The sequence below is a fragment of the Chenopodium quinoa genome, unplaced genomic scaffold (assembly GCF_001683475.1).
Source record: "Chenopodium quinoa cultivar QQ74 unplaced genomic scaffold, ASM168347v1, whole genome shotgun sequence".
NCBI classification, from domain to species: domain Eukaryota; kingdom Viridiplantae; phylum Streptophyta; class Magnoliopsida; order Caryophyllales; family Amaranthaceae; genus Chenopodium; species Chenopodium quinoa.
This window is the reverse complement of record NW_018744572.1, coordinates 45,695-55,734: the sequence shown is the minus strand read 5'-3', so window position 1 is coordinate 55,734 and position 10,040 is coordinate 45,695.

Sequence of the window (10,040 nt, the reverse complement as noted above, 5' to 3'; positions counted from 1 at the left end):
TTGATCTGATTATATTTGGTTGGATAGTAATTGAAATAATATTTCCAACCATATATCATAAGCCCAATTCAAATTTAAAACGAAGAAGATATGAGCAAAATACTACACTCAGCCCAAAACCTGATTAGAATTAGATTAAAAAGCAGACTTAATAATCTTTCCAATGATGTATTATATGCCTTATTCGAAGTTAATGATCAAAAGTTATCATGATTTTAAAACATTTAAAAAACTACAATTACCGTGTATGGTGTAAGAACGCCGCGTCACGGCAAAACCTTACGTGTCACGGTGCCTGTTGCCGTGACACGATACTAACGTGGGGAAAACTAGGTCGTTATCTAATCTTCCCTCGGTCAAACTAAATTTATAAACACTTAACAAACCTAAATACGAGTATAGAGGCAAGTCAAGGGTCGAACCCAAAGGAACGGTAATGTTCAAGCACTTTCAATTATGCGCCTAAGCTAGGTCGAAGAGGAAGGTAAGAGAGAATACTAACAACTAACAAAACAAGCAACCAAGGAAATAAAACACTAGGAATGGGGATCAACAAGTAATCATGTCAATTGGAACAACTTGGGAAGAGCATGCCAATCAAAGGTTGTGAAGACTAAATGATAAGAGCAATCAATAGGAATCAAAGAGCTATCTCCTAATTGTTAAGCTAGGGTTCACTATGAATAACAAACTAAGAGAATCACAATCAAAACCAATTGATAATTGCAATTCCTAAATCAATTGTTCATGTCATTAGCAATTACAATGCAATCTAGCGTAATTCTCAAGGCCAAATTGAATTACACACATGCAAACCTTCACTAATCACTTTAATCTCAACAATTAATCAACACAATTCCAAAATTAATCACAATTAATCAATCATACAAGTTTCACCCAATTCCTAGCCAACAACTACTCAAACAACATCATAAAATCAACTATCAACTATAGAGAACAAGAATCAACAAAATATCAAGAACAATTACTCTAATCAAACATTAAATATCAAAATCAAACCAACCAAACATCAAATTAAAAAAAGCAATTGAATGAGATAGAGTTTAGAAATGCTCATTGATAATTAAGAAGATCTCCAACACAATTGTCACACTTGCATCTTCAATCTCTCAATCACCATTTAAATTCCTCACTTTTTCTCCCTAAAACTACTCCTAATCTAGCCTAATCTAGAGAGAAAAGCTCTCAACCTAAGAGAGAGAAAACTATTCTAAAACTAAAGAATTACATGAATCAAGAATAAAGGAAACCAAAAACTATATAAACAAAAGGAGAAAAGAAGCTTAAAATCGTAAAAGACCCAGAAACCCGCGCCCGCAGATAAATCGTCCGCGCCCGCAGAGGGGAACAGACACCCCAATAGCCGCGCCCGCTGGGCCAAGGCCCGCGTCCTCAGGGAGCCCTCAGGACAACCGCGGGTGCTTACTGCCCAAATACGGCAGTTTTGGAGCTGCAACAACCCCGCGCCCGCAGGTACTGTAGCCCGCGCCCCCGGCAGTTTTCCAAGGCCAACTTCAGAAGGCTGTCACTTCCGATCTAAGAATCGTATGAAGGCGTGCGACTATCATTGGAAAGCTCTTCAAGTCTAGTTTCCAACCCAACTTGAATTACCCTAATCCGATCTGCAGACTTGAGATATGACTAAAACAATGCACAAAGGTCCTATTTGATACTTTGCAATCCTTCGTTTTCCTTTGTTTCAAACTCAAATTCAATTCCGAAAAGTGCATATTGATCCTAGTGGGTTCTATTTTCAATTCCCATGCATATAGCCCGCGACTTACCTACAAAACAAGACAAAGAAACGGAGAAGCAAGAGAAATAGCCGAGAAATGAATAAAATGATAAGAAAGCCATTAAAAGCATGTATTTCTCTAAACTAACACAAAAACACGCAAATCGAGCATTATTCTCTAAAAACACGACATAAACGCCTACAAAGGAGCATAGAAATATAAAGAAAACATAGCCAAAAGGTGCCATAAATGGCACGGATTAGGTACCTGTTGCTGTGACATGGTATTTCTCACCATGTCACAGTGCTATTTCCGTTTATTCTCCGCGTTTTCTCGTGCCCCTATGAATAAAGACGCGATTTGACATACTGTACACCGTGACACGACATTGTGTACCGTGCCACGGTGGACAGTACCATGTCACGGTGCCTAGTACCGTATCAAGTTACCCAAATCTTGACAGGGATTACTCCGTGTTTTCTCCATGTGATTCCTAAACGCGTTTCATCTTCTGTAGTCATTTTTCTGTCCTGCGTTACACTAATTTTCCCTATGTCACGACATATTTTGTCGTGTCGCAACGTCCTCTTTTGTGTCGCAGAACCCTTTGTTGTGTCACGATGCCCCAAAACTAGGGTTTTTATCTTTTCTAGGGTTCCGTGTGAGCCCCAACTCATTTTCTCTATAAATATCCTCCTCCTTTTTGTTGTTTGGGGCTTCAAATTAATCTATCTTCCTCTCTTTTACACCAAAAATCATTATCCTCTCTCTCTCTCTCATATTTTAAGCCTTAAACATATATTCTTAATTACAACATTCTTCCCTTAAGCACTCCAAGGAGTTCATACTCGACCCAAGGTTCCGTCCTTAAACCAAGGTGTGAAAGGTAAGAATAAATTAGGGTTTGGACCAAATCAACTCTACATTTATTTAATTTAATTTCCATATTATTTATATTTTTTTATTGGAGTTTTTAACAATTTATTCATGATTTAGCAATACAAAGGAACGCACAGAATATGAGTAATTAATTAATTAATTGCTTATTTTATTTTAACATTGTTAGTATCATGATTAGATTTATTATTATTATTTGATTTGACTAACAATATTATTGTTGAATTGCTTCCAATATTAATGTTTATTCTATTATTATTATTGATCAACATATTGCATGTTTAATGGGAATATGTAATTGAAAATCATGCATAATAAGATAATTTGGACGACCGATTTAGGTTCCTTTTTAATCTTGTTATTAGTTCAAGTGATCTCGATACTTTAGAATTATGTGTTGCATTAATATTCAACCAATTTAGCATTATATTAGTTTGGAGCAACTTAAATCTTTGTTTGCATGCCTGCGAGATCGTAGGAATCACTTTTAACTATAAGAATCGACTAGAGGCCAATACGGGCGAATGTGACTACATGACTCACTTTGTACCATCATCCCCAATCCTCCTTTCGTGGATCTGAACCATATGGAATTGGTAATCTCTTAAATTATGAATGGGGTGTAACCTTCACGGGTCAATCTTTGTTGCCTTTTGTTGTCCCTTATCGTGTTTAATCACCTTGAAAATGTAATGGTTGATCGTAGGGCCAAAGTCCGATTATTATTACATGAATAAAGGGTCTTGGAATCACTTAATTCGAGTTGGGATCACTTAAATTGAATAGAGTGTTTTAAAGTTGCCAAATTTAATTTGCTTTTGGCACTTTAATTTTTATTAAACATAATTGAATTTTGCGTTTACTTATAAGTAACATGTCGTTCTAACTTTATTATTATATATAATCTTCTCCATTGAAAATAAAGTTGAGAAAAGTTCTCAAAAGTCAAAAGGTAATCCATAAACCTATATTCTAATTTTGCTAACAAGGTTCTAAAAGGCAAGTTTTAAAAACCCATGTCAAATGTCTAAGGTTGGTTTTATTAAAAACGTTTGAGTAAAATGCCAACACATCTTCATTTTGAAAAGTGTTTCAAGGGATAATGAGATGGGAGGTATAACCCTCTAAAAGACAGGTATAGAAGTCCAATAAAATCTCTTATCTTTTATATGATTGAATATAAGAAAGACTTAGAAAAATCATGAAAAGTAGTTAAGCAAAGCATCATTTTGTACCAAAGAGAAGTGTTCTATGTGACTCAAATGGGAAAGGTTTAGGAATGAGGATTGCATTAAGAAGTTATAGGCCAAGAAATGCAAACAAGTTGCTACTTCTAAAACCTAGAACTACTTACATACTAAAACAACAAATGTTTTAAATTAAATGGACCAATTCCAATTGATTAGAAACTACCTCATATAGTTGGAAGGTAAAAGAATGAAAATGTTCCAATCTAAGAAGTATATTATAGAAATTGATTTAGCATATTGCTACTTCTTGGACATACGATGTCTTGTTCACTCATTAAACAATGTGGTGAACTAAAGGAAGAAGTTATGGCTAAGAGAGAAATAAATCTACGTGTTTTGAAGCAAATGTTACTACTTCACAAGTAGAATCTACAAATTTAGAAGCAAAAGTTGCAACTTTACAACTAGAAATTGTATTTCACCTTACCTAGTTATTGACTAGAATTAAATAAATGTTATTCATTCTTGTCAATATCATAACATACACATTCAATGTTATTAATGACTACGCATTAAAAATTCAAAAACATGGACTAAATGTTGTTCTATGCTTCATTGAGTCATAATATGTTTTCAATTGATAAATAGGTTTAAAATTTTATATTATAGAAATTATTAAACCATTTCTTTATATAAATTGTCTCTAATGTGTCAATTAATTCGAATGAAAAATGAACATTGCATGCAGAAGATCCAAGGGATGTAATTTCAATATCATTAGATTATGAATTAATTGATATATGTAATTATCATTCTAATTTGAAATTTTTACAAAGTCACCATTTAGAGAAATGATGATGTGAACTCAAGGTCGAATACATATCGATGTAAACAAACCAAAGGTTCTAAGGCTAGAGACGCATAATAAAACTTCATTTCTGATACGACCACTACTTGTGCTTAGTTGAAGCATAAGACTGAAAATTTTAAAAAGCTCAAAATGTTCAGTATGAAGTTCAGTATCAACTTGACAAGATAATGATTACATTACAATATGATGACAATTGTGAAAATTTAAGTTAGGACATGTACTTGGCAACACATTCACAATATTGCGATATGATCGTAATAATGAGAATTTAAACCAGACCCTTATAAACATCGAAGACTTGTGACATCTTTTTACAACAAAATCCAAAAGAAAACCTTGTGAAGTGCTTATGAAGGCAGCTATCAAACTATAAGAGATATATTTTGATAATGGATGAAAATTATCTATCTTCCAACCATTGTTAAAGGGATAAACTTTTAAGATAAGCTACAAAACTAAACAAAAGTACATAGGTCCAATCAAAATGTAGCAAAAGGTTTCATATATGATATGGCTAAGAAAAGCTCTTATAAAGTCTTTCTACAAATCAAGGAATAAAATTTGTAGTAAATCATTTAATGCACGATCAATTTCTATACGGAGCACAGGGTACTACTAGAAAAAACCATACTTAGCACAAAATGTTTGTTGGTCAAGTAGGTGCCCTTAAGGAATAGATTCAAAAGGTCAAGTGCGAGAAGTATAAATCTCAAAAGTGTTCGAGAAAAGAAACAAATAAACATGGTTCAAACAATGGTTGGTCCACCCAATGCTGAATATGCCTCTTTAAAAGGCAAGTGGGAGTATAAGAATCTCAAAAAGTTCAATAGCCTTGAAAGAGTTCAAGAAAAGCTAATTCAAAAATCTTGAAGATATTCAAGAAGTATTTGAATAAAAGCAACAATATGAGCATCTTTCACCTCATGTTATAAATGACAACGCGTAGTCTAATTAAGTGTAATGAGAATAATAACCATGTGTCAAAGGTAGTACATTCCAAGTGCATATCCTCAAATTGTCGTTTCTAATTGAAAGCTAAACAAATTGTTGTATGAGTTTCAATTGTTGCATAAAAACCCACAATGATGACCAGCATATGTAAAACTTAGTCAAAGAAATATGATATCATATTGATTAAGAGTTCCAGAATATTCATTTTGGAACATGATGATTATGCAAGTAACAAAGATGATCTGACAAGTCATAACTCCAAGTGGTTTTAAAACCAGGAAATCTGAAATAGATTCTAAGTCTGTAAGCAAGTGTATGACACTTGAATAATTTTCTTAATTGGGTGAGACCCATTTTAAGCAAAACATACAAGATAGAAAATGTTTTCTAACTAAAGCAAAGACTTGTTAAAGAAATCATTTAATTCATAGTATCACTATGACTACAATGAAACCTTTACATTAGTCATTTTGCAAAGATCTATTAAAGATATTTTAGTGATTTCTACCTTATAAGGTTTAGTAGATGGATTTCAAAACACTTTCTTGAAATTGTTCATGAAAATTGATTTGTATATGATACAATCAAAAGTTTGAAGATCCAATAATCCTAGGGATGCATATCATCATGGAGTGTTCTTAATTTTGTGATTTAATCAAATCGTTTGATGTTATCATAAAATGAATAAATGGTCGTGTTTGTGCAAGATGTTTAGTGGGAGCTATACAGCCTTCTTGGTCTAGTATAAAGAGTGATAATTCATTTCTTGAACATTCAAGTGATGGTTAATGCATTTTGTATGAAAAACCTAGAAGAGGAAGATGAGTACAGTTGGGATTCAAGATCTATAAAGATAGGTTTTTAAGTATGTTTGAGCTTATTTAAGAAGATTTTATTGATAAGATTGTTATAAGGTTCAACATTATATTGAAATGAGTTTCAATGCCATTTAACATAGCCCATTTCTTAGTGATTCAATACTCTGAGAAAGGTTGATGAAATTAAGGTTTTGAGTGATGATCCTTATGCAATATTCAAAGGATGCATCATGCATGTCATGGACTATACTCGTCTATTTGATACACATGTTTAAGAGCAAGTGATGATAGATTTCAATCAAAATCAATTGTAACGTTAGAATACAAATTAGAAATTCCTAAATTCCTTGCGAAAGGGCGAAGGAAAATTCTTCGTGTATGGAGGTGAATATTATTATAAAATTTAGAATTTGCAAAATTCATGTTTATGTGAATGTCTCATGAACACTACTTACTAAACCCCTTCCATGACCAAGGTACATGAGTCATGCAAAGAATCTTGGATTAAAGCAAGTTATGTAATTTAAGTTGTGTATGTTTTGAGAAAACATGTCACATAAGTAATACATTAACTTGCAGAATTATGTTTATCAGTTGACACAAAGTTTCAATCTTATTTAATTATGGGTTTTATTATTAAATAAAATGTCCAAAATACAGGTGAACTAAATTCATATATTATTTAAGTTCCTAGTTCGGAATCATTAAACTTGACATAAATGATTTTAATTATGGACTAGCATGTAAGATTGATTGGATAGCACAGTTTCATGGGCTATATGAGCGTAGTGAAGCTTGGTCAATCACATGGGTATGCATGAATGATGCGTGATCGAACTATAGACGTACTTTGAACCTCAAGTATAGAGCTTTTGGATATATTAGTGGATTCCTTTGACATGAGTGGAACAATAATTTCAATCAATGATTGATGTAACTATGTATATTAAAATGTCTTCCCGTAACTGGAGATTATATAGGGTGTTTCCTTGCTACCTCATGATTTGAGTGGGAGCCTTTGTTGCCAAAAGATTGGATTAAGTTTACCTATTTAATTACAAATGTGTCTTTGCCTCTCGAGGAGGGAGAATTTAGAAAATGCACGGTCGTGCTCAAATGGATTACATAGTAATAATTTGTTTTGTGAATCTAACTAGTTTTCAAGAAAAGATTTGTAGATTAATGTGATCATGACATGAGATGCAATCTTATTATCAAATCGACACACATCGACTTATTATATTTGAATATTGCGCACTTGTCTCTGAAACAATGAAGCATTTATTTTTTGATTTTAGGTATTCTAATGGAATTTGGTCTTCACTGCTGCAGATTCTGGGTTTCTCTAGACCTGTGCTTAGGTTTTCTAAGGAGCAGAACTGGATTGCTAAATATTGCAGGAAGACTGACAATAGAAGCAGAATTGTGGCTATGTGTTTCTTTGAAAAAGTTTACGACATCTGGTTGCAGAGAAATGCTTTGATGTTTATAGGTTGTTGCAAAATTGGAACTGATTTGATTAGGATATTATTTTCCTTGTTTCTTGTAGGTGTAATAGTGCTGATAGATTCTTTTTGTATTCTGTTTAGTTTCTTTGTCTGGTCGTGGTTCATAATACCCTTCCTAGAAGGTTCCTAAGTTCTTGAGTCCAGTAGTTTTGTTTCTATTTCTTCCTAGAACCCTACCTAGAAGGTGGCTAGGTTAGAGCTAGGGACTGGTTCTGTTGTTTGGTGGCCTTTGTGGTCTGTTGGTGTTTCGGTTATTATAAATTAACTTGATGTAGGTTGTAACTTTCTTCTCCTTTTGGTAATAAAATTTCTATTTACCCAAAAAAAAGCTTTTTGAATCAAATGAAAGTCAAACAAATTCAATTCAAAGCTAATTGAATCAAATGAAAGTAAAAAACGTCAAATAAATCTTTTTTATTCAATAAAAAGTCATTCAACGAAGCTAAATAAATCAGATGAAAAATAAACACATTCAAACAAAGCTTTAAGAATCAAATGAAAGTCAAATACTCTCAAACAAAGCTTTTTAAATCGAATGAAAGTCAAACACATTTAAACAAAGATTTTTAAATAAAATGAAAGTTAAACACATTCAACCAAAGCTTTTTGAATCGAATGAAAGTCAAAAGTGTTCAACGAAGCTAAATAAATCATATGAAAGTCAAACACATTCAAAAAAAGAATTTGAATCTAATGAAAGTCAAACACATTTGAACAAATCTTTTTGAATCAAATCAAAGTCAAACACATACATTCAAACAAATCTTTTTGAATCAAATAAAAGTTAAAACCATTCAACGAAACTAATTGAATCATATGAAAGTCCATTGGCTAGGAAACAGTTTGCTAAAACTCACACTGCTAGATTCAACTTCTTAAAACAGAAAGCTAAAGCCCATTGGCTTAAGGATGGTGATTTGAACACTGCTTTTTTTTCATGCTATGATTAGGAAGAGAAGACTTCAGAATAACCTTAATTCTATTGTAACTGATGAGGGGGTTGTAATTTCAGATCCAGGGCAAGTGTGTGATGCTTTTCTTCAGTATTATCAAGCTTTATTGGGTACTGAGACTCAAATGAATGGTACTATCCATCATGGAGTCATTTCTGAAGGGAAAGTGGTTTTTGAGGACCAGGGCATCAATATTTGCAGGGAGTTTTGTGAGCAAGATGTTAAGAGAGCTTTGTAAAGCATTGAGGATGACAAAGCTCCTGGTCCTGATGGGTTTTCCAGCAAGTTTTTCAAGGCTACCTTGAGCTTGGTGGGTTCTGATATCACTAAAGTTGTTTTGGACTTCTTTAGTTCAGGTAAGCTCCTTAAGCAAATTAATTCTACCACTCTTACTTTGATCCCTAAAGTTGAGCATGCGAATAGGGTCATTCAATTTAGAACAATTGCTTGCTGTAATTTGGTTTACAAGATCATTTCCAAAATGATTTGTGATAGATTGAAGGAAGTATTACCTGAGCTGATTGATGGCTGTCAAGGTGCTTTTGTGTCAGGGAGATCTATATTAGATAATATTCTGATTTGCAAGGATATGCTTAAAGCTTACAGTAATAAGAGGAAGCCTCCCAGATGTACTATAAAGGTTGATCTAAGGAAAGCTTATGATTCAGTTAATCGGAGTTTTATTCATGAGATGCTGAGTGCTCTTAATTTTCCCACCATGTTCATCTCTTGGATCATGCAGTTGTGACCACTCCTTCCTTCTCATTGTTACTCAATGGTGGCTCCTATGGTTTTTTCAAAGGGAAAAAGGGTGTGAGGCAGAGTGATCCTATGTCCCCTCTCTTGTTTGTCATTGTAATGGAGTACCTAACCAGGCTTCTCAGGAAAATTGGTAAAAAGAAAGAATTCAAATTTCAACAGAGATGTGCCCATTTGGCTCTTTATCATTTGATCTTTGCTGATGATCTGATGCTTTTTTCTTATGGCAACATTGATTCTGTAAAACTCCTTATTAGAGCTTTGAAAACCTTTGAGACAAGATCAGGGCTTCAAGCAAACCTTGACAAAACAACAATTTACTTTGGGAATGTTCAA